This window comes from Astatotilapia calliptera, chromosome 10 (genome assembly GCF_900246225.1).
Source record: "Astatotilapia calliptera chromosome 10, fAstCal1.2, whole genome shotgun sequence".
Lineage (NCBI taxonomy): Eukaryota > Metazoa > Chordata > Actinopteri > Cichliformes > Cichlidae > Astatotilapia > Astatotilapia calliptera.
Genome location: NC_039311.1, coordinates 266475 through 293990, shown reverse-complemented (window position 1 = coordinate 293990; position 27516 = coordinate 266475). Strand labels below are relative to the sequence as shown.

General features: G+C 40.3%; 1 long non-coding RNA gene across 1 annotated transcript; it reads left to right on the top strand.

The window, feature by feature from the left end:
• Positions 1-6320: 6320 nt before the first annotated feature.
• On the top strand, positions 6321-8344 carry LOC113031162 (uncharacterized). The gene is made up of 2 exons (XR_003273691.1): positions 6321-6956; positions 7750-8344. It is a non-coding gene; the product is annotated as an uncharacterized LOC113031162 (long non-coding RNA).
• The last annotated feature ends 19172 nt before the right edge of the window (positions 8345-27516 follow it).

Here is a 27516-nt window from a genome sequence, read left to right as displayed (position 1 = left end):
GCCATCGCTGACCGTGACAGTAGCATTCGATACTGTTGACCATAATATCCTATTAGAGCAATTAGAACATGCTGTAGGTATTACAGGTACTGTGCTGCAGTGGTTTGTATCATATCTATCTAATAGACTCCAGTTTGTGCATGTAAATGGAGAGTCCTCTTCACACACTGAGGTTAATTATGGAGTTCCACAGGGTTCAGTGCTAGGACCAATTCTGTTTACATTATACATGCTTCCCTTAGGCAGCATCATTAGAAGACATAGCATACATTTACACTGCTATGCAGATGACACCCAGCTCTATCTGTCCATGAAGCCAGATAACACACACCAATGAGTTAAACTGCAGGAATGTCTTAAAGACATAAAGACCTGGATGGCCGCTAACTTTCTGCTTCTTAATTCAGATCAAACTGAGGTTATTGTACTCGGCCCTGAAAAGCTTAGAAATATTTGATGATGTTGGTGTTTGGCTTTTTAGTTAGCACAAAGAGGAACAGAGAGGGAGATGGAGAATGAGGACAGAACAGAGATGGAACAAGAGCCGGTGAGACACACATGTTAGTCAAATAGTTGTTTGCATTCATTAGAACATGTATCCAGTACCTAGTGTGTCTTTGTAGGTTTGGAAAAGCCCGGATCTCTCAGGGTCTCCTGTGAGGAGTGTGAGGGTGCTTTGGGAGCATTAGGCGTCTGGCCTGTTGTTATAGGCCATTCAGTTCCTGTACAACCATAGTGAGAGCTTGGTTCATATTGCTGGCAATAACTCATTAACGGTGAGTGTTGGACTCGGTGGCTCCCCTTTGTCATCAGGTCTGTTCAATTTGAAGCTGAATGAGAAGTGGCAAGAATGAAAATTACTATCTCCAACTTAGATACCATGGTTCCCAGTGGGAAAAAGGTTCAGTGCCCAGTCTGGGTCGAGGAGTTAGTAAGTTTACTAATAACTTTACCAGTTTAATGTTTTTGATTTGATTTGATTTTATTGATTAGCATTCAAATTCAAATCTCAGTGAAAACAGTGAGAAAAAAAAAAACAAAAAACAGTGAAAACAGAACAAAAATCTACCATAAAGAAAGAAAGCATGAGACAAGGCTAATCAAAAGGTATTGGCTGAAGCATTTGCTTATTACGCCAACCCTTTTCACAAAATATCTTTTTGTATGCAGCTCCTGTACACAGGGCTTGAAGAAAATAATAAAACAAAGCAAAAACCAAACAAAACAAACAAACAAACAAAACAAAGAAAAAAAAACTTTCCACCTTAGATAAGTAACTACATCAAAGTAAAGAATCAAGAGGTTGTTGTTTTTTTTCTCCTTTTTGTTCTTTTCATTCTTGATATATATATTTTTCTAATACTCTATTTTTAAACATGTTTTTAAACAAGGAAAATGAACTACACCTTTTTAAATCACTGTCATAACTATTCCACAGGTTAACTCCTCTAACAGAAACACATCTCTGCTTTATATTTGTCCTCATCTTGTTTTTCTTAAAGAAATCTGTTCCCCTTAAGTCATATTGACTCTCTCTGACTTTGAACAGCTTCTGAGTACTGGGGCAAAGCAAGTTATTTTGTGCTTTATACATTATCTGTGCCATTTTATATTCAACTAAATCATAAAATTTCAGGGTATTCAGATTAATAAACAAAATGTTAGTTGGTTCTATATAGTTTGATTGGTTTATAATTCTTATAGCTCTTTTTTGTAACTTGAAAATATGAAGTGTTCGTTTTATATGCATTACCCCATATCTCCAGACAGTAAGTCATATATGGAAGCAACAGAGAACAATAAAGTGTGTATAATGATTTTTTGTTCAGGACATGCTTTGTTTTATAGAGAATAGCAATGGTTTTTGACATTTTTGTTTTCACGTGGTTTATATGAGACTTCCAACTCAGCTTATCATCAATTATCACTCCAAGAAATTTATTTTCGTACACTCTTTCAATTTCAATTCCATTAACCCTTATTTTAGATACATTTTTCACTTGTCTAGTGCCAAAAATAATCAATTTTGTTTTCTTTATATTTAATGATAACTTATTTACATCAAACCAGTTTTTTAATATATTTAACTCCTTTTCCGCTGTAGTCAGAAGCTGTTCTAAGTTTTTACCTGAGCAGTACAGAGTGGTGTCATCAGCAAACAATACACATTTTAACAGTTTGGAAACACTACATATGTCATTTATATATAATATAAATAATTTAGGGCCCAGCACAGAGCCCTGAGGAACACCACAAGTTACCTTCAACTGCTTAGATTTTACATTATTGAATTCGACATATTGATATCTTTCATCCAGGTAACTTTTCATCCACTTGTATGCTATCCCTCTTATGCCATATCTCTCTAGTTTATTCATTAATATAGAATGATCAATTGTATCAAACGCCTTTTTTAAGTCTATAAAAACACCAACAGTATATTCCTTATTATCTATTGCATTAGATATCCCTTCAACAAGTTCCATCACTGCCATTGAAGTGGACCTTTTCACTCTAAAGCCATATTGGTTATCACTTAGGAGATTATGCTTCTCAATATATTTATCAAGTCTATTAACAAATAACTTTTCTAAAATTTTTGAGAACTGTGGGAGTAGTGATATTGGCCTATAATTGGTAAACTGACATCTCTCTCCGTTTTTATGGATTGGAATAACTTTTGCTATTTTCATTTGTGAGGGAAACACACCAGTTTGAAAGGACAGATTACAAATGTATGCGAAAGGTTGCACTATATATTCTATAATACTTTTAACTAATATCATGTCAATACCAAAACAGTCAGTGGACTTTTTATTTTTAAATGTCTTCACAATGTTAATTATTTCTCTATGAGTTACAGCACCAATAAACATGGAGGACACATTCTGAGTAATATGTTTATTTAGGTCGTTATTATTTCTTGACTCTGGAATTTCTTTTGCTAAATTAAAGCCAACATTTACAAAGAAATCATTAAATTCATTTGCAATGTCTTTAGTTTTATCAAGCACAATATCTTTATCTTTTTTAAAATAATCTGGATAATTCTTATTTTTTGAGCCCTTTTTGATTAGACTGTTTAATATCCTCCATGTTTCTTGTGTGTTACTTCTACTTTGCTCCAATAATTTGTGGTAATATTCTTTTTTTACTTGTTCTTATAATATTTACTAATCTATTTTTATATAACTTGTACTTTATTTCAGCATCTTTTGTCCTCTGTTTTATGAATCTCTTATATAGATTATTTTTCTTTTTACATGCATCTTCTATCCCCTTTGTGATCCATGGCTTATTTGATCTGTGATGCTTTCTAGTGATTTTCATTAAAGGACAATGTTTTTCATATAGTGAAATTACAGTTGATAAGAATGCATCATACGCACTATTTGAATCTTCATTTGCAAAAACCTCATTCCAATTGTGTTCCTTTAAGTCCACCTGGAGGGCAGCAATGGCTCTTGTTGTTCTATGTCGTATCATATCAAATATTTGATTCTTTTGTTTAGTTTTAATCCCAAAATAATTTTGAAAAATTGCAAAAACAGGAAGATGATCGCTTATATCAGTTATAAGAAGTCCACCTACTATTTCATGGTCAATTTTATTTGTGAATATATTATCTATCAATGTAGCTGTATCAATTGTTATTCTACTTGGTTTTATAATTACAGGGAAAAGGGAGTTACTATACATTGTATTTATGAAATCTGTTGTTTTCTGATGTCCATTTGGGTTTAGCAAATATATATTAAAATCACCACAAATTATTTGCACTTTTTTATCATTTAGGTTGCTAAACATAGCAGCAAGTTTTTCATTGAATATCTCAAGGCATGAACCTGGTGTCCTATAGATGCAACTTATAATTATATTGTTAGCTTTTTCAACATGAATTTCAATAGTGACACATTCCAATATGTTATCTATGGTGCTTGACATGCATTCAATCAGACTACATTTCAAAACTTTATCTACATATAAAGCAACACCACCTCCTTTTTTATTCACCCTGTTCATTGTAAATAATTCGTATCCTTCCAGTCCCATTTCACTAACTTTCTCATTATCGAGCCATGTTTCTGATATTGCAATTATATTAAACTTTTTTAACTTACTTAAACATTCTGTAATTTTAGAAAAATTTTTATACAGGCTTCTACTATTGAAATGTATGACCGACAATGCATTTGCCATTTTAATATTCACATTGAATTGGTCATCTGTATAGTACTCACAAGTATTATTGGTGTTATTGTAGAAGTGGGTATCTGGGTCAATGCTACTTTCAGGGTCATTCATGTTGTGCTCTGCATAGTTAAACGTTTTGAAGTTCGTTTTCTCAGCGTGTGTGGCAAAATAACCACCTTGACAGTCCTTTTCATAATCAAAGTCTTCCTCTTCAATATCTCCGAATGGAAACCTATAATCTGTGTCCAAACTTGTCATTTATGTGTTTTTGTTGTTGTTGTTTCCATTGTTTTTGAGCCATAAGGCCAGAAATACTTTCCATACCCATTGTTCATTATCCAATCGTCACTTTTCCAATAGATTCCATAGCAGATTCCTGATTATTTATATTGCTCTAAGTCTTTGAGTTCTCTTATCATCACAACTTTCGCTTCTTCGGGATTGCCATTTAGTCTTATCATTACTTTGCAGTTCCTCGTCCATGTCGCTTGTATCTTATTTTGTTTTCTCAGGATGCGTGCCTGTCTTGCAATTTCAGCAGTCTTTTTCGTTAAATGTTCATTTAAATACACACCAGTCCCTTTTAGCTTCTTACCTTGTTTCAGTAACTCAATCTTTGTTTTGCGACTCACAAACCGAAGAATGATTGCTGGCTTTGTTTTACTGTCTTTTCTGGGGAGCGTGTGGCATGCTGCAATATGATGGCTCTGAATACTTACATTCTTCGTTTGAAGGAATTTTATCACTTGCTGTTCAAGCGTTTGCTGCTCCTCTACCTTTAAATGTCGTTTCTGAAGCATTTCTGAATGCAAATGTGAAGACGATGGTATTTTAACTTTAACCTTGTAACTTTAAATTGTGATATTTATTTTTTAATTCTCCTTTATAGTACAGCTAAAGCAAAGTAGTTAATCATTGTTTGTAGAATACATGACTGCCCTGCTAATTATTGTTAGTGACTGATACCATATAATCCATCCGTCAGGAGCTGATAGCCACACATTCTCTAAAGGAATTTCTGGTAAAGAGCAGGCTGAAGCAGCAAAGCAACCAAAGACCATGACATCATCACCACTGTTTTACTGCTGGTATGATGTTCTTGTTTTGAAATGCTGTGGTAGTTAATTACTTCCCTCACAGGGCCTAGTCGCTTTGGACAACTCTTTTCCCTTAATAAATCAAATCATCATTAAAAGAAATATGCACTTACTGATATGTTTACTCAGCCTTTGACTAGTTTTAAAGTTCGTTTGACAATCTGTAATATTTAAATGTGACAAATATGCAAAAGAAACAAACAAAAAGGTCAGGGGGCAAACACTAACTATTTACATGTAAAAATGATAATACAATGAATACAGTATAGAGTTGTAGTGCAATTTATCAGAACTCAAACTTAATGATGGAGAATTAAAAGAAAAAAAATCTACTCATTAAGAAAATTTTGTTCTAGTAACCTGAGAGTCATCAAGGCAAAATTAATAGATTAATAAATTAAAAATAAATAACAAATAAATAAATAATAAAATGAATAAATACATTTCTGAGTTAAGTTTAAACTACATTCTTAATAAACCATACAGTTACATAGATGCACTTCACATATAGGCTAAAATAATCTGTGGACATTATTATTTTATATTATATATATATATATATATATATATATATATATATATATATATATATATATATATATATATATATATATTTATTATATTCTTTTTTTTTTAAATGTTAACAATATATTTATTGAGTTCTTTTATATCACAAAACAAGCAAATGATAGTACAGTTAAAATAAGATTTAGAAAAAAACTTAGCACCAAGCATCGTTTTCTAAATTAATGCCCTTCATAATGTCTCGAAATCTCAGTTAAATGTTATGGAACTCCAAAGCGTTCAAAATTAAATAAATAAATAGGTCAAGATGAAATAAATAACTATGTGAATAAATAAGACACAGATATGTAATGTGAGAATGATATTGTGAAATAATGGAACACATTTTGAAAAAAATGCTCATTATTGTGAAATATATTGCATTCTGCTATATAAATTTACTTATTATTGTGAAATATTATTTCATGGTCATTATTTTTCACAATAACAGAGATTATTCCTGAGGCATTTTATTTATTTCCAGCCGTTTTTAGTCCAAAATGACCTTTTTTCAAAGTCAGTCTTTATTTCAAAATCCCGTTTTTCCCGATGGTCTATTTATTTCATAATGCGACTTTTCAGCAGAATGACTTTGTCTGTCAATCAATGTAAGTGGGCTGGACCTTTGCACCTATTGGCTTATCGTTTACCATCGACTAGTTTTCCTGGATACCGGCTCCGCGGACGGCTACTGCAGCTAGCAACAGCGTGCTAGGTCAAAAGTCACGGAGGATGGCGGACTGGTGTGAACTTCAGCCAGTTCTGCTCATTTAAGCAAATCAGATAGAGAGGGATCATTTACCTGTAGATACTGTTTTGAGTCGTTTAGATGATGTTTCTGAAATGTCTGGATGATAATTGCTCTTCAAAATCTTAGCATCGATGACAGCATTGTCGAAGGTTTAACAGCAATTCAGCACCGTGTTCGTTTGGAATACGCCGAGGAAGAACAGTCTTCAAATGTTGGCCGTCCACGTCTAGAAATCCCAGTGCAGCACTCAGGACTTTAGTGCTGTCCGGGATAACCGTCGGGGTAATTGCCGATACATTTTCTGTGTCTCCGAGCACAATTAGGAGGAAAATGACGGAGGATGGTCTAAGGTAAGTTTATGCTGTAATTGAGCACCTGTGTGATTCTGTACACAGCATTGTTTAGGTGTTGACCTTAATTATGACGTTTGACAATGAATTATTATCGCTTACTTTTTTTTGTTACTGTCTAAACTAAGTGGGGCAGCTACGGCTAAAGCTATCGGCGCCATCTCGGCGTTGAGACACGTTTAGCAGTGTTAGCTGTTAGTGTGTTAACTCGGAGACTGGGGTCAGTGGAGCCTGTAGGAACCTTTTACACAGAGAGTAGACCCACCAGCTTTCCACAGTCTACTTACTTATCACATCTTGTTAGACAGCAGGGTCATTAGTGCTTTAAATAGTACATAGTTGAATGTTTCATTGCTGTTTGCAGTTGATTGTTCTCTGATAACGCATAACAAGGTTGATGTTAAATAGCGAGTTTATTGAAATGGTTTTGTCTATTTCAGCAGCATTATAGATATACTTTCTCTGGTGTCTTCGGTAAAGCTAAAACAAGAATACATTTACATCCTTGGTTCTTTCAGCATTAATTGGAAAACTTTGAGATTTGCTGTGCGCCTCCCAAGCCATTCTCTTTTATCCCACCTGTCAGGTATAGATGGCAATACTTTAAACAAAGTTAAATTTGTTATACCTGAAGAGAACCAATCCTGACCTAGAATGGGTGAATGAATAATTAGTTGGTAGCCAATGCCTAAGCAACTCACATAGGCCCTGGCAGACTCAATAAGTCCATCTAGGAACAGCTGCAGGAAACACCTCTTCAGTTTAGATTTAAAACATGTGCATGCTCTTTCAGGTTGATGAGGATTATGGTGTGGACTGGACAGGACAACATAATCGCTGCCCATCAAATGAGATCACCATTCCTGAGATTCAGCTCCCAGATGCACTGAATGAACAAGACCCTGCTGTGCTACCAATACTTCAAAATCACTTGTAGAAAGACATTATTACATTTAATCAGTTTCTATGTCAGGAGGATTTTTTTTTTTTTTAAATTTCTACAGCTTTGTAGCTAATACTGACTCAAAACAGCATAACCAATTTCATTTTCAACAAAACAGTGAGTGGCTATAAAACAGGATTTGTTTTATACAGCTGTCACTTTAATGATATTCATTTCTTGGTTGGATATACAGTACATGTCAACTCTGATCAGATTTAATACAATGAACACAGTAGAGTAGTGTAACATCTTAATTCAAATAATTTTTTCTAGAAATTTTTTTTGTATCAGTAGCGAGTATAAACAAATGTGTAATTTATAATGTACAGTGAACAACTGATTTTGATATCTGAACTCTTCATCAGTTTATATTAAAAAAGCCATAAATGCACACCTGTACTCTGTATTTTTCACTGTCAAGTGTATTAAAAAGAACTAGAACTCACTAGATTGTCCGTTTCTTTGAACACCGAGTACAGTAATGTGATGCAAGAAAGAAGAAATGGTCTAATTTTACCATGTGGTTATGGAATCAATCGTAAACCAGACCAAAACCTGAGTCAGTAGAGTTGAGACACACCTGAATGTCCATTAGAAATGACTCATAGGTACAGTAGTGTGCAGGAAGACGTAGTACTTCAAAACCGGTGGAAGACTTTGGAAGATTGCTGTTGACCACTTCCACAGTCATTTCTCGGCAAGACTTCCCATCCTGTCCAAAACTTGATGAGGGCTTTTTGTTGTGCACAAGATGCTGCAACAGAAGATTGTTTTAAACTATAATGACATCCTATATTCATTATTTTGAATCTTTTATGGAGAAATACCATAAAGATGACCACTTACATACAGGGCACCAGACATTTTTGCCCCACTCAAATTGCTGTTGTAGCTTTTATAGATATTTTTATGTTAACAAAGCTAAAAGTAGTCTACATACAATTCTAGTGCAACTGATAATGCCACCACTCTTATGTATTGCATGGAGCAAATAACAAAACAAAATTATACTATAGCGTAGAGCTGGGCGATAGAACGATAACGATATGTATTGCGAAATAACTTTTTCTCAATAGAAAAATTAAACTATTGCGATAGACCTCACCGCTCTTGTCCTTTTTATAAAAAAATAAATATCGTGATATGAAAAAATCTCATATCGCCCAGCTCTACTATAGTGTACTTTGTTAATGACCCAAGATCACTGGACTGTATGTAATTTACCAAAGTATAATCAGAGAAAACCAATGGCAAAATACCTATCGCAGCAGACTTACCATTTTCAATGAAGGACCGAAGGTAACCTGCCACTCTGCATTTATCCTCGAGAGCATTCCTCTTCTTCCTCATCTTCATCTTCTGTGGCAGGCCACAGTCATTTTATAGCTTTACTTATCTTGTAGTCTTAAGAGCATCAGCAACATTAGGTGTATTTTTATTAAATGTAACCCAGCTGTTCAACTAACCCACGCATACAAAACAGTATATTGGTGTTTTGTGTCAACAATTAATGTTCAGCCTTCATAAATTAACCAAATAGCTTTACTATTTAGATGTTAAAAGATGTGACCTGACCTTACCTCACAACAGGGAGCAGTCTCTGATTCCCTTGGTGAGAAAGGAGGAATGATGTCTGATCTTTCTGTCAGAAGCGGCCATACCATGGTTTCCTTAAGCCCTTTCCTCAGCTGCTTGACTTGACGACTTGTTTGTGTTATGACCTACAACGGTGAGACCAAACCAAAACTGAAGTTGGAGTCTGTAAAGTGACACACACTTTAAATGTTAAATATTTAAAGAACATCCACTGTACTAGTAAAAGCATTTTCAAATTATACCCACTTACAAAATCACTACGTTGAACTAAAATTGCTTTCTTTTCTTTCACATAGATTACTTGTCTTCCATATTAGCACAGAAGATAAGCCACTTTAAAACAGTCATGAATAACTATTACCTACAACAATGTAAATAGTAATACAGACATTAACCCAGAAGACAATTATTTTCTCTTACCTAATTTATAGAATTCTTTGCTATGATAAAAAACAGTATTAAAAAAAATCTGTGACTAAACTGATTAAAAAGCTCATTTTTGCCAGACAGACAGACTAACCAAGCAATAATAACATATCGTTACTTACCCTGAACAGCGTTTCGTGGAGTGGAGCTAGCTGTGATAGCGTTAGCATTTGCTAACGTTAACACTGTGCGGTTGTGATGAGAACTTGGACCAGGGACCACTTCATCTCCAGTACACTGCTGCAATACGCAGACTGAGGTGAAGACGTTCAATCTAAGCGGTTAGCAAGTTCTCTGAGTAACTCAGAAACGGACTTGTTTCCTGCAGCCATGCCCTTCACAAGAATTGATACACCTGTAACGTTATTCGCACCCAGTGTTTTGCATTTGTCGGTGCCTTAAGTTTATTTTGAGCTGCATACTGCCGCCAGCTGCATAGGAGACTCATTGCACCATTAAACCTAAATCGACAATTCATGTGCTATTACTTATGTCTGAGTAAAGGAGCAACCAATCACACAACTGGCTCCGCCCTGTCTTTCTTGATTGACAGACAAAGTCATTCTGCTGAAAAGTCGCATTATGAAATAAATAGACCATCGGGAAAAACGGGATTTTGAAATAAAGACTGACTTTGAAAAAAGGTCATTTTGGAATATAAACGGCTGGAAATAAATAAAATGCCTCAGGAATAATCTCTGTTATTGTGAAAAATAATGACCATGAAATAATATTTCACAATAATAAGAAAATTTATATAGCAGAATGTAATATGTTAATGAGCACTGTTTTCAAAATGTGTTCCATTATTTCACAATATCATTCTCACATTACATATCTGTGTCTTATTTATTCACATAGTTATTTATTTCATCTTGACCTATTTATTTATTTAATTTTGAACACTTTGGAGTTCCATAAAATGTGACCACATTTCTTTTATAATCTGCTCCCTTTCCTCTGAGAATATAAGCAGGGCTGGACTGAGACAAAAAATTGGCCCGGGCATTTTGACTAGAGACCGGCCCATCAGGCATTATAGGAAAAGCCATAAAGCCTTTGCATGAAAACAACTGCTTTGATGTACACTGATACGAATGTGGCAGGATGAATGTTATCCCTCGGTCCAACCCACTTTCAGCCTGGCACCTTAGGGGGCGCTGGTATAAATAGTGGCCATTTGAGTGTCCCTGGGTCGCTTGCCTGTGATCTCCTTTTCGGTCACCTGACTTCCCCCTTGGTGTGGTAGAGATCATTTGCGGGTTACTCTTCTGAAGTCTCCATCGCGGCTGGTCGTAGCTATAGAAGCCTCCTCTGAGCTATTCTGCTTACGTTCTATGACACGGCTTACTTGGTACGTAATCAACTTTTGTTACGCTCTCTGCCTTCTATTGTTCTTTTATAGTAATTATTTATTATGTTTCGCAGGAAGTGTGGGCCTTAGTTTTGCGCCAAGCTACGCGAACTGAAGTGCTGCTGTTTTGCCTTGCTGTGCTTTTACCGTCTGTTCCCGTTGTGAGATTTCTTTCCCTGCTGCTGTCAGCTTTTACAGTGGACGTCGGCGTGGACAACGGCCATATGCATGCCAGTTATCGGAGTCAGCTGGCGTGCATATTGATTGACTGTTAACTTGTCGTCGTGTGACGGCAAGTTGGAGCAGTACGGCGATTCCGTTTGCTCCAGATTTTAGAGTTTTATCCAGATTGTATGTTGTTTTATTGCTTTTGATTTGAAGTTTGGATTTTTGTTACACCACTGGTGGGAGGCCCTTTTTCTAGCTGTAGATCACCAGTGTGGTCTTGCAGTTGGGTTATCCCCCGGTGCTACACATTAGTTTGTTGTAATATATTAAAATTTTCTTTGTTTCTTTTATTCAGATGCGGAGTGCCGACGTGGAGGAGACTAGGGTGCCTTGGTGGTGGGATCCCTTGAGTGTACACACCCGCCTTGTTTAGTTTATTAGTGTGATAGTGTGTTGCACCTGTGTGTTGGTGTGTTTTCTTTCTTTAGTTTGTGTGAGGCATCCCTGCCCCTCCACTGGTAAGCCTCAGCTCTGAATACCTTTTTAAGCATATTTGTACGTGAATATTTATGATTGTGTTTTTATTTGGTGTTTTAAATCATTATTAATAAATTGTCAATTTGTTTATCATTGAACCTCGTCTCTGGACTGAGTATAGCGAACCTAGGCGCCTTTTCGGTGATTTAGTGTTATTTCCAGTATTCTCTGGGCGGAATTCCCAGGGTGGTGTTGTCTCTTTTAAAAAAAGAAAAACTGTGAAGAGTATTTATTTTATTTCTACCCCGTCTCGCCACAAACTTGGCGTTGTCGACAGGATATACTCTTTAACACAGAGACGTGTGTTCTTTTTTTGTTGTCTGGTGTAACGTAAACTGTTTTTTATTTTATTTTGTACAGAATAAAGGCAAAGCAGCAGCTACTTTGGTGTGGGGTTTCACAGCTGTGTTACAGAGATGGAGGAAGAGTTACAGGAACTCAGGGACTTGATTGCGCAGCTGAAAGCAGACAATGAGAGGCTGCGCCAGGAGAGGGCTGTTGGGTCAGGTACTAGTGCTACACCTTCTACTTCAACTGCATCATCTGTTAACCCCCCAACGGCTGGTGTCTCTGTAGCAGAGAGACTAGTTTTTGTGCCCCGTGACAGAAAATGCCCTATGTTTAGAGGAAAATCAGGTATAGGGTTGAATGAATGGTTGGAGGAAATAGAAGGTTGTGCTAGAGCACGTCATTTGTCTTTGGCTGATAAAGCATTTTTCCTGTTTGACCACCTAGAAGGGGAAGCACGTGAGGAGATCAAATATCGCTCTAGTGCAGAGAGGACTGATCCTGCTAAGATAATTACTATATTGCAAGAACTTTATGGCTGTTCAGACTCCTATGTAGCATTGCAGGAAGCTTTCTTCTCTAGAAAACAGCAGGAAAGTGAGACACTGCAAGAGTTTTCCCTCGCTCTCTTGGGTCGTATGGAAAAAGTTAAATCGAGTGCCCCCAATGGCATGCCCAATGCTGACGTTTTATTAAGAGATCAATTTGTTGAACAGGTCTTAGATAGTACCTTGCGGCGGGAGTTAAAGCAGCTAGTAAGGAGGCAGCCAACACTGACATTGCTGGAGATTAGAGGGGAAGCTATTAGGTGGGAACGTGAAGGGTTGCCTAGTGGCGTTAGGCATAGAAGCAGTTCTGTCCCTTCTGTTTATGGCATTCAGTATGGGGTCCATAGCGGTCCTTCAGGAATAGCCCAGTCTACCCATTTGTCTGAGATGAGCGAGATGAAGGAATTGTTAAAGTGCCAGCAGGAGCAACTTAATCAGCTCACTCAGAGCATTGCTCGATTGCAGGGCCCCCATCGAATGCCTCGCTCAGGACGGGGCGATTCCATTATATGCCGTCGTTGTCAGCAACCTGGACATTTTGCTCGGGAGTGTGATGGGGAACGCGTTCCTCGTTCCCGGCCTCCTTCGCAGGCCCCTCTGCATAATCGCAGGCACTCTCCTTTAAATACGGCTTTGGAAAACTAGCACCCTCCGTATTGCCGAGCCACAGTTCGGGTGGGGTGTCTATTGGCTCAAGGGTTGCTTCTAATGGTCCAGAGGCAGTCTCCAAATTAATTTCATCCTGTCCTCATATAGATGTGGACATGGGCGGTATAAAAGTACCTTGTTTGGTTGATACGGGGTCCATGGTCTCCACCATTACTGAAAGTTTTTTCCGCCAGCATTTTGAGTCCTGGGGTCAAGAGCGTCTCCAAGCTTGTCATTGGTTGCAGCTTAAAGCGGCTAATGGGTTGTCCATTCCTTACATTGGCTATATCGAGCTAAGTGTAGAGCTCTGTGACAAGTTTCTTCCACAGTGTGGCGTGTTGATCGTTAAAGATCCTCCAGGTGCAGGACCTTCCACGGTTCCGGGTGTATTGGGGATGAATGTCATTCGGAAGTGTTACCACAAGCTTTTTGGGTAACACGGTGAAGCATTGTTTAGTTTGGGCTTTGTCACAGAGGCCCCTAAACCCCTTGTGCAGGCGCTGCAAGAGTGCCATGACGTTAGTATAAGAGCCCCACTGGAATTGTCTGGCCATGTGAGAGTGAGGGGTAAGCGAGCATGTTGCATTCTGGGTGGTGTAATGAAAGTAGTGGCCGCCACCTGTTCTGAGCAATATTCAGGTGCCACCGTGTTATTTGAACCTACTGATGTTAACTTGCCTGCTGGACTTTTAGTTGGTTCGAGTGGTTAGAGGTACTGCATACATACCAGTTGTTAATGTGGGGACTACGGCGGTCTTGCTTTACCCCAGGACCGTTATAGGGACCCTGGAAGATGTTCATGTGGTCAGTTTGCCCGCTGGTGTGACAGAAATACCCCCTAATGTAGCCACAATGGCATCTCACATCGCCACTCCTACTGTGCAGGATCAGATGGAAGGGATTGATTTGTCTAAACTGTCAGCGGAGGAACGGGGACAGGTGAGGTCTCTCCTTAAGAAATACAGCTCTGTCTTTTCTGCTCATGACACTGATTTGGCTTGCACTAACTTGATCTCCCATGACATTCCACTCTTAGATGATATCCCCGTGCGGCAGCGCTATAGGCGTATCCCCCCCTTCAGAGTACGAGGTTGTGAAAGAGCATATTAACCAGTTATTAGGGGCCAAGGTGATTAGAGAGAGTAGCAGCCCCTATGCTTCTCCCATTGTGCTCGTTAAGAAAAAGGATGGCAGCCCGCGCATGTGTGTTGACTATCGGCAATTGAACAACAAGACAAGGAAAGATGCATTCCCCCTGCCGCGCATTGAAGAATCCTTAGATGCGCTGACTGGTGCCTGTTGGTTTTCCACCATGGATTTAGCAAGTGGCTATAATCAGGTCCCAGTTACGGAAGAGGATAGGCCCAAGACTGCCTTCTGTACTCCTTTCGGCCTATTTGAGTGGAACCGAATGCCATTTGGGCTCTGTAATGCCCCTAGCACCTTCCAGAGACTAATGCAACGCCTTTTCGGTGATCAACAGTGCCAGTCTCTGCTTCTCTATCTTGATGACATTGTAATCTTTTCATCAACAGTACAGCAACATCTTGAGCGGCTGGATGTGATGCTAGGTCGGCTTCAGCAGGAGGGTTTAAAAGCAAAGCTTGCCAAATGTGCCTTTTTCCAGCGGGAGGTTCGCTACTTAGGCCATGTCATCTCCGATCAAGGTGTCTCCACGGACCCTAGCAAGGTGGAAGTGGTGGCTAACTGGCAGCCTCCTAAGACTGTCTCGGAACTACGCTCCTTTCTTGGGTTTGCCAGCTATTATCGCCGTTTTGTAGAGGGTTTTGCCAAGTTGGCGGCACCTCTGCATAGACTGGTGGCAGAGTGGGGAGGCAGAAAATCAAAGAAGAGGTCAGAGCATGGTGTCGCGGAGAACTGGACTGCAGAGTGTGCTCAAAGTTTTGAGACATTAAAGACTAAACTGACAACAGCACCAGTGCTTGCTTATGCAGATTTCTCTTTGCCTTTTATTTTAGAAGTGGATGCCAGCCATGCCGGCCTAGGGGCAGTGCTTTCCCAGGAGCAAGGGGGTAAGGTGAGGCCAATAGCCTATGCCAGTTGGGGTTTGAGGCCCACTGAGCGCAATATGCTAAATTATAGCTCAATGAAGCTGGAGTTTTTGGCACTTAAGTGGGCCATGACTGAGAAATTTAGAGAGTACTTGTTGGGCCACAAGTGTATTGTTTACACCGACAACAATCCTCTTAGTCACTTGTCTTCTGCTAAACTTGGGGCTACTGAACAGCGCTGGGCAGCTCAGCTCGCTTCGTTTGACTTCGACTTAAAGTACAGGTCAGGAAGGAGTAATAAGAATGCAGACGGTTTATCTCGCCAGCATCCACCTGATCCTCAGGAGATTAAAGCCATGGTTCCTGGTACAGCCTTGCCTGGACCTCTTCAACAAGCCTTGCGGCTGGGACCAGCTGAGGTATCACAAGCTGCCATTACAGTTTTGCCCCATCTCACTACTCCTGATCTTCATACCCTCCAACAGGTCGACCCAGTGATAAAAGAGATTTTGGTGTTCTGGAGACGGAAGCAGCGACCCAGCTTTGAGGAGCGGCAGCAGCTTGCTCCACTTGCTCTGGTGCTGCTACGACAATGGGATCGTCTGATTGAAAGGGAAGGAGTTCTGTATCGTCAGGTTCATCGCCCGGACGGTGCCGAGGTGGTACTTCAGCTTTTGCTGCCTAGTGCACTAATTGAGCAGGTGTTGACTCATGTTCATCAGGAGCACGGCCATCAAGGTGTGGAAAGGACTCTAGCACTTCTCCGCTCACGGTGCTACTGGCCAGGTATGTCTGCTGAGGTAGCTCGTTGGTGTCAGAGATGTGAACATTGCCAAATTGCAAAAGACACCCAACCAGCAGCTCAAAGTTTCATGGGACATCTGTTGGCTTCTCGACCAAATGAAATCTTGGCCATTGATTACACCTTGCTCGAACCTTCCCGGAATGGGCTGGAGAACGTTTTGGTGATGACTGATGTTTTCAGCAAGTATACATTGGCTGTCGTGACCAATGTGCTGCTACAGTGGCCCAGGTTCTCGTGACTGAGTGGTTTTCGAAGTTTGGTGTACCAGCGCGTATCCATTCCGATTAGGGTCGTAACTTTGAAAGCTCCCTGATCCAGCAGCTCTGCAGGTTTTATGGTATTGAGAAGTCCCACACTACTCCTTATCATCCGGCTGGAAATGGTCAGTGCGAACGTTTTAATAGGACTTTGCACAATTTGTTGCGGACCCTGCCAGTATCCAGAAAAAGAGACTGGAATGTATGTTTGCCCCAGTTACTCTACTGTTATAATACCACTCCCCATCAGGCTACTGGGGAAACTCCATTTTTATTGATGTTTGGGCAAGAACCCAGGTTGCCAGTGGACTTTCTGTTGGGCATCAGTGGAGATGTGCACGAGTGGATTCAGGAGCATCAAGCCCGGCTACAGGTTGTACATGAAGGAGCCAAGGAACGATTGCAATTGGCTGCCGACCGCAGAAAGAGGCACCATTGAACGACGGCCAGTTGGTGTTCCTGCGCGATTTGAGTGGAAGAGGGAGATGTAAAATCCAAGATCGATGGAAACCAGTGGTATATAGAATCCTGAGGGCACCTAAAGGAGGTGGGGCAGTATATACCATTGCACCTGCAGATGATCCCAGCAGCGTGAAGCATGTTCATCGTACCTTGTTGAAGGCTGTGGTAACGGCAGCTACACCATCAGAAGGGCCTGCTCCAAGCAGTAGCCCACATGGCCCAGAAATATCCTCCCCAGAACCAGGACATGACTCATCAAGTGACAGTGACCTGTTATTCCTGAGCATAGGAGCTCCTCAAGTAAATGTTTCACCATCTTACAGCCCAGTGGCAGTGATTCCAAGTAGCCCTGAGTTGTTGCTCCCGCCAGAAGACCGAACATTCGATGTCCCAGCCACTTGTACAGTTACTCCGAGTGTAGCACCAGTTCCATCTAGCTCTCTTCCTGCTCCCTCTACGAGTTCTGATACAAGAATTGTGGTGGTGCGAAAAACAACCCGGTCCACAGCTGGCCAGCATTCAAACATCCATCGTCTCCCAAGACCAACAGGGGAGGTGGCACAAGGGGCTGCTAACTCTATTTCTGAGCTTAGGGTACATGCTGTCTCTGCATCTTTTAGGCCTTGGGACTAATCTGGGTGTCTTTGTAATTCATCGTCAGGGCGACGATGCAAGAAGGAGGGGTAGAATGTGGCAGGATGAATGTTATCCCTCGGTCCAACCCACTTTCAGCCTGGCACCTTAGGGGGCGCTGGTATAAATAGTACCCATTTGAGTGTCCCTGGGTCGCTTGCCTGTGATCTCCTTTTCGGTCACCTGACTTCCCCCTTGGTGTGGTAGAGATCATTTGCGGGTTACTCTTCTGAAGTCTCCATCGCGGCTGGTCGTAGCTATAGAAGCCTCCTCTGAGCTATTCTGCTTACGTTCTATGACACGGCTTACTTGGTACGTAATCAACTTTTGTTACGCTCTCTGCCTTCTATTGTTCTTTTATAGTAATTATTTATTATGTTTCGCAGGAAGTGTGGGCCTTAGTTTTGCGCCAAGCTACGCGAACTGAAGTGCTGCTGTTTTGCCTTGCTGTGCTTTTACCGTCTGTTCCCGTTGTGAGATTTCTTTCCCTGCTGCTGTCAGCTTTTACAGTGGACGTCGTTGTAATATATTAAAATTTTCTTTGTTTCTTTTATTCAGATGCGGAGTGCCGACGTGGAGGAGACTAGGGTGCCTTGGTGGTGGGATCCCTTGAGTGTACACACCCGCCTTGTTTAGTTTATTAGTGTGATAGTGTGTTGCACCTGTGTGTTGGTGTGTTTTCTTTCTTTAGTTTGTGTGTGGCATCCCTGCCCCTCCACTGGTAAGCCTCAGCTCTGAATACCTTTTTAAGCATATTTGTACGTGAATATTTATGATTGTGTTTTTATTTGGTGTTTTAAATAATTATTAATAAATTGTCAATTTGTTTATCATTGAACCTCGTCTCTGGACTGAGTATAGCGAACCTAGGCGCCTTTTCGGTGATTTAGTGTTATTTCCAGTATTCTCTGGGCGGAATTCCCAGGGTGGTGTTGTCTCTTTTAAAAAAAGAAAAACTGTGAAGAGTATTTATTTTATTTCTACCCCGTCTCGCCACACATATATACCAACAAGGCAATCTAATGAACGTAAACCTACACCATCCTCCCTATTCTGGATTTTAAACAGTACATAGCGGAAACAAAAAGACTGCTTGGTAGAGTTAACCTCCTGAACTATCTACAACACATGGTAGAAACCTGAAATTAAGACCAAGAACACTAGAGGTGAGACATGATCATTAATTAATATTAAAATTAATAAATGACAGATTTAGTGATATTTTCATAAACTATTTATTTACCAAAACAATACAAAACAGCATGGTAGCACAATATATTTTTTTAACACAACAAGGAGACAGAGAAAGAAAGGTGAGAAAGAAGAATAAGAATAACACTTAATTGAGTTTTTGATGGCATTTTACACACAGTACTAATACAGTATCTAGAAAATATGGGAAAATACTGGCATCATATACAGTACTTACTTCTGAAGAAATTATATGGGAACCTGAAAAACAGGACACAAGTGAAAGGACAAAGAACAGTGAATGGCAATTGATGGACTTGCTCAGATGATCACAGTACTGGTCGTTGTGTCCTTGGGCAAGACACTTTACCCTACCGCCTACTGGTGTTGGCCAGAGGGGCCGATGGCGCGATATGGCAGCCTCGCCTCTGTCAGTCTGCCCCAGGGCAGCTGTGGCTACAACCGTAGCTGCCTCCACCAGTGTGTGAATGTGAGAGTGAATGAATAGCGCTTTGGGTGCCTTGAAAAGCGCTATATAAATCCAATCCATTATTATCATTATTATTATCATTATTATTATTATTAACTGTAGCCCTGCTGTCAAATTTAAGTAGACGGGTGCTGAGGTTTTGAAATGCATTACTTGGAAGAGAAACTGTTCTGACCTGGCTAAACTTCCTGGGGTCCAACCATGCCAAATCCGCAAGAAGAGGGCCATGTATGACAAATCGTCTGTGGATTGCTTGAATAACTGTCCAGGATGATGTTGTGCACTTTCACCTCATATGATTTCTCAGCATTGATTTGCAACTCATCTTCAGGCATCTCTCTGGCCTTTTCTCTTCTTGGCTCTCTTTTCAGGTAGTTCAGCCTCCACTTCCATGTCTGTGTTGTTCTCCCTCTCCTCTAGTTTTTGATTTGTCTGTTTCACAAATGTGTCTGCAGCTGCCTTCACAGTTGGAAAGTCCCTGGCGATACTTTTGAGGCTATCTTGTGCGGCAGTCACCACATGATGGGCAGAGATAATGTCCATCCCCTTTGACTGGAGGTACTTCGACAGAGAAGTTGTTGCTCAAACACTCTAAGAAATATCTGTGCTGTTAACACAGTTTCATGCTTCAAGAGACACTCTTTAAAGCCTCGTGCTTTGGCACGAACAGCTGGCTTTTCTTTTTCCCTCTTTTCAATGGCTTCCAGCGTCAGCACTACATCAACGAAGAGGCCATCATCTGGTTTTCCAAAATGTCCAAAGAGTTTTTGGAGGGCATCATGCTTGGCCCACCACCGTGTCTCACCTATTGGACTGAGGCGTCTGTGTCTTGTCTCTTGGGTTTGCTTCTCCCACAGATTAACCCTGTGATAGGACTCCTTGATGAACACAGCTATGTCATTAAGTAAATTAAAGAGTGATCCACTTTCAATGACACTTTGTGTTGTGTCAGCAAGCACAAGATTAAGTATGTGTGCATAGCACCACACATGCACATGAGTTGGAGACTGGGCAGTCATAAGTGCTGAAAAGCCTTTGTACTGGCCCTGCATATTTGAAGCACCATGTGTTGCATTCCCAATGCACATGGCCTTGTCTAGATTCAGATGCTCTAAAACTCCGGAAAGCAAGTTTACAAAGTACTGCCCCGTGGATGCTTCGCACCTCACTATGGAGACAAGCCTCTCCTGCACAGCCTCAGTAACACACCTGATGATTACTGAACACTGATCATAACCTGTGATGTCTTGGGTTGTGTCTAGCTGAACAGAAAACACCCCAGCTGTCACAATCAGCAGGGCTGACTGTGTGTAGAGTGAAGGGTGGACCCAAATGCAGACGGAAACAAAATGTGAAACATGACTTGAATAACAGAAAACGAGCCATTTATTGAGGCTGGCAAAATAACTGTAAACAAAAGGCAAAATGCAAGGCTAACAAACTAAACTGGGTGAGCTAAATTAACTTAAAAACCTACAACAGGAACATGGACTTGACATGAGGAAACTTGACGCAACTTCTTGGCTTGCAAACAAAGCAGACGATCTGACAATGACACACTGAAAACACAGGACTTAAATACACAGGAGGTGATTAGGGGAAGTGGGAACACATGGAGGAACAGCTGACTGACATGAACCTAATGACAGGACAGGGGAAGTGAAACTAAATACAATGAACAAAGAACACACGACTCCTTCAAAATAAAACAGGAAACACTGAAACTAGACATGACAACACAAGCTTAACAGACCTAACACGTGATGAACGATACAAGAACTCAAACATAGAAACCAAGGAAACAATAAATAATAACTGCCTTTCCTTAACTAAAGCTAAATAGGAATGACACAAACTAATCACATATCTAAAATGAGACAAATACAAAATGAACTCAGAGCGCTGGGTCAGAGACCCAGCCTGTGACACCATCTTTCTGGACATCACTGGCGATGCTCTCTTGAATGAGATGGCCAAGTGCATCAATCACTGAGTTAACAGTTGTTTTGGAGAGTAGGGTGATGAGAGATCCTCTACCTCTTGATCCACTGGTCTGATGCAACTTCTTGCTTTTTTCAATGCAGTCATTCAAATGTTCTCCAAGGCACATATCATACTTGCCTATCAGTTCCAGAAAGTTACCATGATCGATGGTGTTATCACCCAAAGTGTATGCAGCCTCATTCTCCACATGCCTATAGCTGAGTCCCCTCTTCCCAAGTACTTTGATCACATCCACTATACGCTCTAAAACTTGCCGTCTCTTTTTCACTTGTGCTCTGTGAGCTGACTGCCAGCAAACAAGCTCCTGATGTTGCCTTTTGAGCACCTTGAGAAAAAAGCTTCAGCACAGGTCTGGTGTGTAGTGCTCTTTTCATGCTCCTCTGTGTGCAGATGTATATGTCGCCAGTCACTCATGCCTGTTATAAATCATCAGAATACTTTATTGATCCCTGGGGGAAATTTTTTGTGTGCTGGTGTCAGTCCGCCTTGCAAATGCCAGACACACAAAGCTGAACAATAAATGGTGTTCTTTGCCACTTCTGTTGGTGCCATCTTTACAGCTGAACACCCTCATCACAACTGCACTGCTGCTGTTCTGCTGTGGTTGGTAATCTAAGAAGGCCTGTAATATGGCAGGTTCAGGGCGAGCAAAGTAATCTATGCCCTGGCTCTCACTCTCCTGCTCTTCCAACTCTCTCTCTTGCTCTTCTGTATGTCCCTGCTGCTCCGTCTTTCTCTGCTGCTCTTCTGTCTCCTCTGTCACAGACTTCTCCACTTTTGATGATAAATCAGCCTGGTGCAACATGTAAGGATTGGCACAATTTGTTAAGATTTTGAAGAGTTTGAGAAACCAACCATAAGCATAAAATAAAATTCACTATCAGTAACTTCATAGCACCCGCCCAGCACTATAGAAACTCCGTCATGCTAGCTAGTACGCAGTACGAGTTATTCTAAGCGACTGTAAAAACTCAGCACAACGAAAATAAACAACAACTAAACTTGGTTTATATCTGACCCAGATAGACTGCAGGTCATAACTTCTTACCTGAAGTTCAGTTCACCTGACAGTCAGACCGGCGGCCGCCTCGGGGCTCTCCTCCTGCCTCACCTTTCCCTCATCCACCTGCTGGCCTCCACCACTTGCTGATGTTGCTAAATCTGTGGAATCTCTGCCATAGCTACCGCCAAACAATTCAATTATTTTTACACATTTGGCAGCGTCTGCCTGAAGGGCTTGTTTCTTTTTGGCCCTAATTTTTTCTTCACCTCCTTTCCTTTTTTTGTTCTCCATTTTCTTTAGTTCGTCTATAAGATTGCTAAACAAGGGGGAGGGTGCATCCGACCTCCTCGGCTGTAATTGGTCCAGCCCAGAGTCGATCATGACCAATTGGCCAATCCAGCACCTTTCATTATTTATACCCTTCCAAAAAAAAAATTAAAAATCCATCGGCCCATAAAAACAAAAAATCGCCAGCGGCCCGCCGGGCAAATGCCTGGTATGCCCGATGGCCAGTCCAGCTATGAATACAAGTCATTCCAATACAATACATGATGCCATCTTCTTCACCTACATATGACTTGAGGGTACATCCATTTTCTTCCAAAACAAAGATATGAACCACGTGGCCTGCAGGAGTCCAGAGTCAATCAGTTTTAGCTGTCTGGAGCTAAAAACACAGTTCTCTCGATCCAATATGCACATTTTTGCAATGATCTTAGAGTTTATATAATTGATTTCCAGTAATGCTGTAATATTGGACAGCTACATACACGGTTAAACTTTCTGTCTAAACATTTACTACAGCTATATGGGATGACAGGGGACCAGTGGTTCAGTTTGACTGGGGTTATGTAAGTTCTCATCAACCACTTATATCAGAGGAGTTTCATCCTTGTATTAATTGATTACCTTTGGGCTTTTAAACATGCAGTTTCCCAGTCCGCCTCCTGTACAACTTATCAGTAGTGAGTTCCTTATCATGTGTTGTGGGTGGCTGTAGCTCAGGTGGCAGAGCAGGTCAGCCACTAATCAGAAGGTTGATGGTTCGATCCCAGGCTGCCTCCTGGCTGCATGCCAAATATCCTTGGGCAAGATACTAACCCCATGTCTATGGAATGCCAGGACTGCCATAATGAATTAATTAAATACACCATTAAATAATTAATTAAATGTGTCAATAATTAATTAAAATTGGAATTAATTAAATAAATAGTTATGACACATGTAAGTAATTACTTAATTACACATTTAATTAATTATTTATGTATTTCACATTTCATAAGTCACAAGATGGCGCCAGTGTTCACGGCAAGCCGTCTCCTCCGTTTTTGTTTGTTGTTTATTGTCCTTCTCTCTATGTGCTGCCCTGATGTCTCCACGTTACTTGTCTATGATCGCCAAACTCTTTTGAATCTCCGGCCTTTGGACTACCAGACACAAGATTTTAAATGGAGATCTGACGATCCTCCTCCGCTTTCGAAGGACTTTCCTGATCATCATGAAATAATTTTATCTGTCAGCCTCACCCATCAAACTCAGGAGGCAGGGTTAACGCTGCCCATGCAGCTTCTCTAACATTTGATTGGTTGCCGTGCAAAGTAAGTCAAAACAGGTCGATCCTAGATAATCGATTGCTTGTGTAGACTTGGGGCAGCCAGGTATCCCAGAATGCAGATCAAATCACAGACAGCAATGGTGGTGGTGTAGTTTTAAAATACCCCGTTTTTCTGTCACCAGCTACACTTTTAACAGTGTTTTAGCCGCGACTGTCGCGCCGTATGTCTGGTCAGGTTGTCAACATAGAACATGTTTGCAAAAGTGCTCAGATGTTTTCCGAGATTTCACTAGCTCTGCTAACAATTAGCATGCAGAGTGCACCGAGGGGGTTACGTTAACCGGTTTGTTTACATATTCCACTCTCCGTGTTCCACATGTTGCATTCGCAGATTCTCATTTTCACCGAACGATCGTCTCTTTCCGCCTGGTCTTGTGTCTCTGTGCTTCTGTAACATAAAGAACGAGCTGACATTTTTCTCACGAAACCAGCGATCAGCTCAACAGACCCTCAGTTTACCTGCATGCATCCTCCTCCTCATCTGTCAGCTGTTTAACACCTGCTGCTAATTCAAGAAACACGCCTAGTTACCTGGTGATAGTCACAGTTTAACTGGGCAGCCGGTGCTCGATATAACGCAATGTCAGCGCATTTTTCTGCACAAGATAAGTAAATATAGTGTTTTCCCCGAGCGCAGAGCTGCTGGAGCTTGTTTCCTTACAGAGCACTTTATAGGCGAACAGCTTCATCAGCGGCTGATGTCCAATCACCGGCACACAGCTTTGAAACCTCAGCTGAGTTTTAGCTCTCAGTGGTTAAACGCTGGACTTCATTCACTCAGGTTCTGTCTGTCGGGTCACGTTTACTTCGCTGTTTTATTTACAACTGAGCAAATCGGTTTGGCTGAGGTTAAAGTTACGTTTCATAACTGCATAGTTTCACAGACGTTTAATGGTTCACTGGCACATGTGTTAGACTGAACTATCATCTGTTTTTTAATAGTTATTCAACTGTATTCTAAGCACCAGCTGTCTGTTAGAATGTGATTTTTTCTCTCTCTCTGTTGGCAGAGGTATAAAAATGCGCAGGAACATCTGACGTGCATGGCAAACTTCACCGACGATATTTAGGGAGGAATAAACACACATCAAACATAAATGAACCATTTGTCTGTCTCCATAATTGAGAGCATTTTCTCTTCTTATGTCAACACTCTCTCTCTTTTTTTTTGCTTTTTTTTTGCTTTTTCGGTCATGTTATGTTTACCTGTCAAAGGCTTGTTACAAACTATGAAACACATCGTGCAGACTTCTGGATGTTAGAAGAAAACTAATACTGCTCATGAATGAGACTAAAGGCAGGAAGGTGTCCTTTAAAACTAAACATGTTAATAGGACCTCCCTGTTTATATCATAGTTTATGATATAGCACGTGTATTTCAGTAATAGCCTGCTGAGGCCACTATACGTGCTGGCCTCATATCAAATGTGAAGGCAGACTGAGTCTATGTTTGACGTTTTTTATATCTAATCTTCCTTTTCAAACATTTAAACAGCAGCGAGTCTGCAGCTGAGGGAATACAAACTCAAACTGTCGGAACAGGTTTGCTCGTTTCTTGGATTCATTTGGTGATTCATTAAATGTATAACTGTTATTCTAATCTGCTGCTGAGTCTCTTACACTTTTCTTTATGCTGTATATTTTCACGTCTCTGGAATAGTTGGCAGTTAGATAGTCAGGTGGGAAACTTTGTGTTAACTCATGGAGCTGAGGATATCGTGGATATCGTGGATATGCTGACCTCGCTGCGTGGTGTACAGAGCGAGGTCAGCATGATTAATATTCACAATAAAAATATTAGCCGAACATCATGAAGTCTGTATGTGTTTCATAGTGTCGAACAACCTTTGTACAGTTAAAGCCAGCAGTTACTACATGACGGAAACACCAACGTTATCTCTTTTATGTGTTTATACACAGGTCACGCTGATTACTGAACAAAAACCCAAAGATCAGATGTTGAACAGATTTATTTGCTCTCTCTCCTCCTTAAACATGTTTTTAATCTTAGTTATAATTCAGAATTGGCGACTGAAACACGTAGGACACATAAGAACATCAGGAAATAAAACACCGATAAATATAACCTCAGTAAAAGAAGTCAGCGGGGGTTACTACAGCTGTGTACCGGGGCCTGCGCTTTGTCGGTGGGATTGCTTGCGAGGCGAGCGGGTCTATCCCACGCTTTGCCGTGAGACTGGGCAGACATCTCCGAAATCATCGAAACACTTTTGCAAAGAGGCTGTATCTTGACAAACCGACCAGACACATGAAGATTAAACCACTACATTCTCGGCTAAAAAAATATTAAAACGGTATTTGGTAACACACAAACAGGGTTTTTCAAAGCTCAGTTCTGTTAGCTTCCACATGCCGGTTGTTGTGTGCTAGAAACAATGGCCACCAGGCCAAAACAATGGTTTTGACTCGATCAGCGTTAACCCCGCCCCCTGAGTTTGATGGGTGAGGCTGACAGATAAAATTATTTCATGATGAGAGCCAGGCGTCAGGACTGCCAAAATGAAATAAATAAATATATCATTAAATAATTAATTAAATGTGTCAATAATTAATTAAATGTGTCAATAATTAATTAAAATGTGAAATACATAAATAATTAATTAAATGTGTCAATAATTAATTAATTACATGTGTCATAACTATTTATTTAATTAATTAATTCCAATTTGAATTAATTATTGCCACATTTAATTAATTATTTAATTAAATGTGGCAATAATTAATTCATTATGGCAGTCCTGGCGTTCCATACATGTCTGCCTACTGGTGGCAAACATGGTCGGAGAAGATGGCCCTGCCCCTCCCTGAGCCTGGTTCTGTCGGAGGTTTCTTCCTGTTAAACGGGAGTTTTTCCTTCCCGCTTGCTCATAGGGGGTCATATGATTTTTTTTGTAGGGTCTACCTTATAATATAAAGTGCCTTGAGGCAACTGTTGTTGTGATTTGGCGCTATATAAATAACATTGAATTGAACTGAATTGAATTAAATTGAATTTTGAAACTCTGATCGGCTCTTCCTGCCTTAAAACATGTGTTGCCCCAAATAGGTGAAAAACAAGAGACAGAAGACTGTCTCACATGCCCTATAACAAATATCATCTGTGCTTTTTTTTAAAAAAAAGGATTATTTTTCATTTTTTGGGCTTGCAGAGTATAAATACAGGTTCAATTGAAGGTTTGTTACTGATGTTTGTTCAGTTTTATGCAGACTGGGGGTGTCTCAGTGGAAAAACAGAACATTGCTGATGCCGCTGTACAGACCAGCAATAAAGTTTAAGATTAGGGAGTTGAAACCCCCCTCTTTCATATGGCAGGTACAACAAGCAAAATCTTAGTCTAGGTTTGTTGTTATTCCAAATGAATCTATTAAAGATACTGTTGAACTTATCAGAAAAGAGGCAGATGAAGTGACTGAAATGGTGCTTGTTAAAACACTGGCTTTGGGATTTGTATAAAAAGTTTAACCCATCTGAGAAAATTATTTCCACATCCATCTGTTCTTGGGAGAACATTACATAAATATGACCATTCTATTCTGTCAAAGACCTGACGAGCATCCA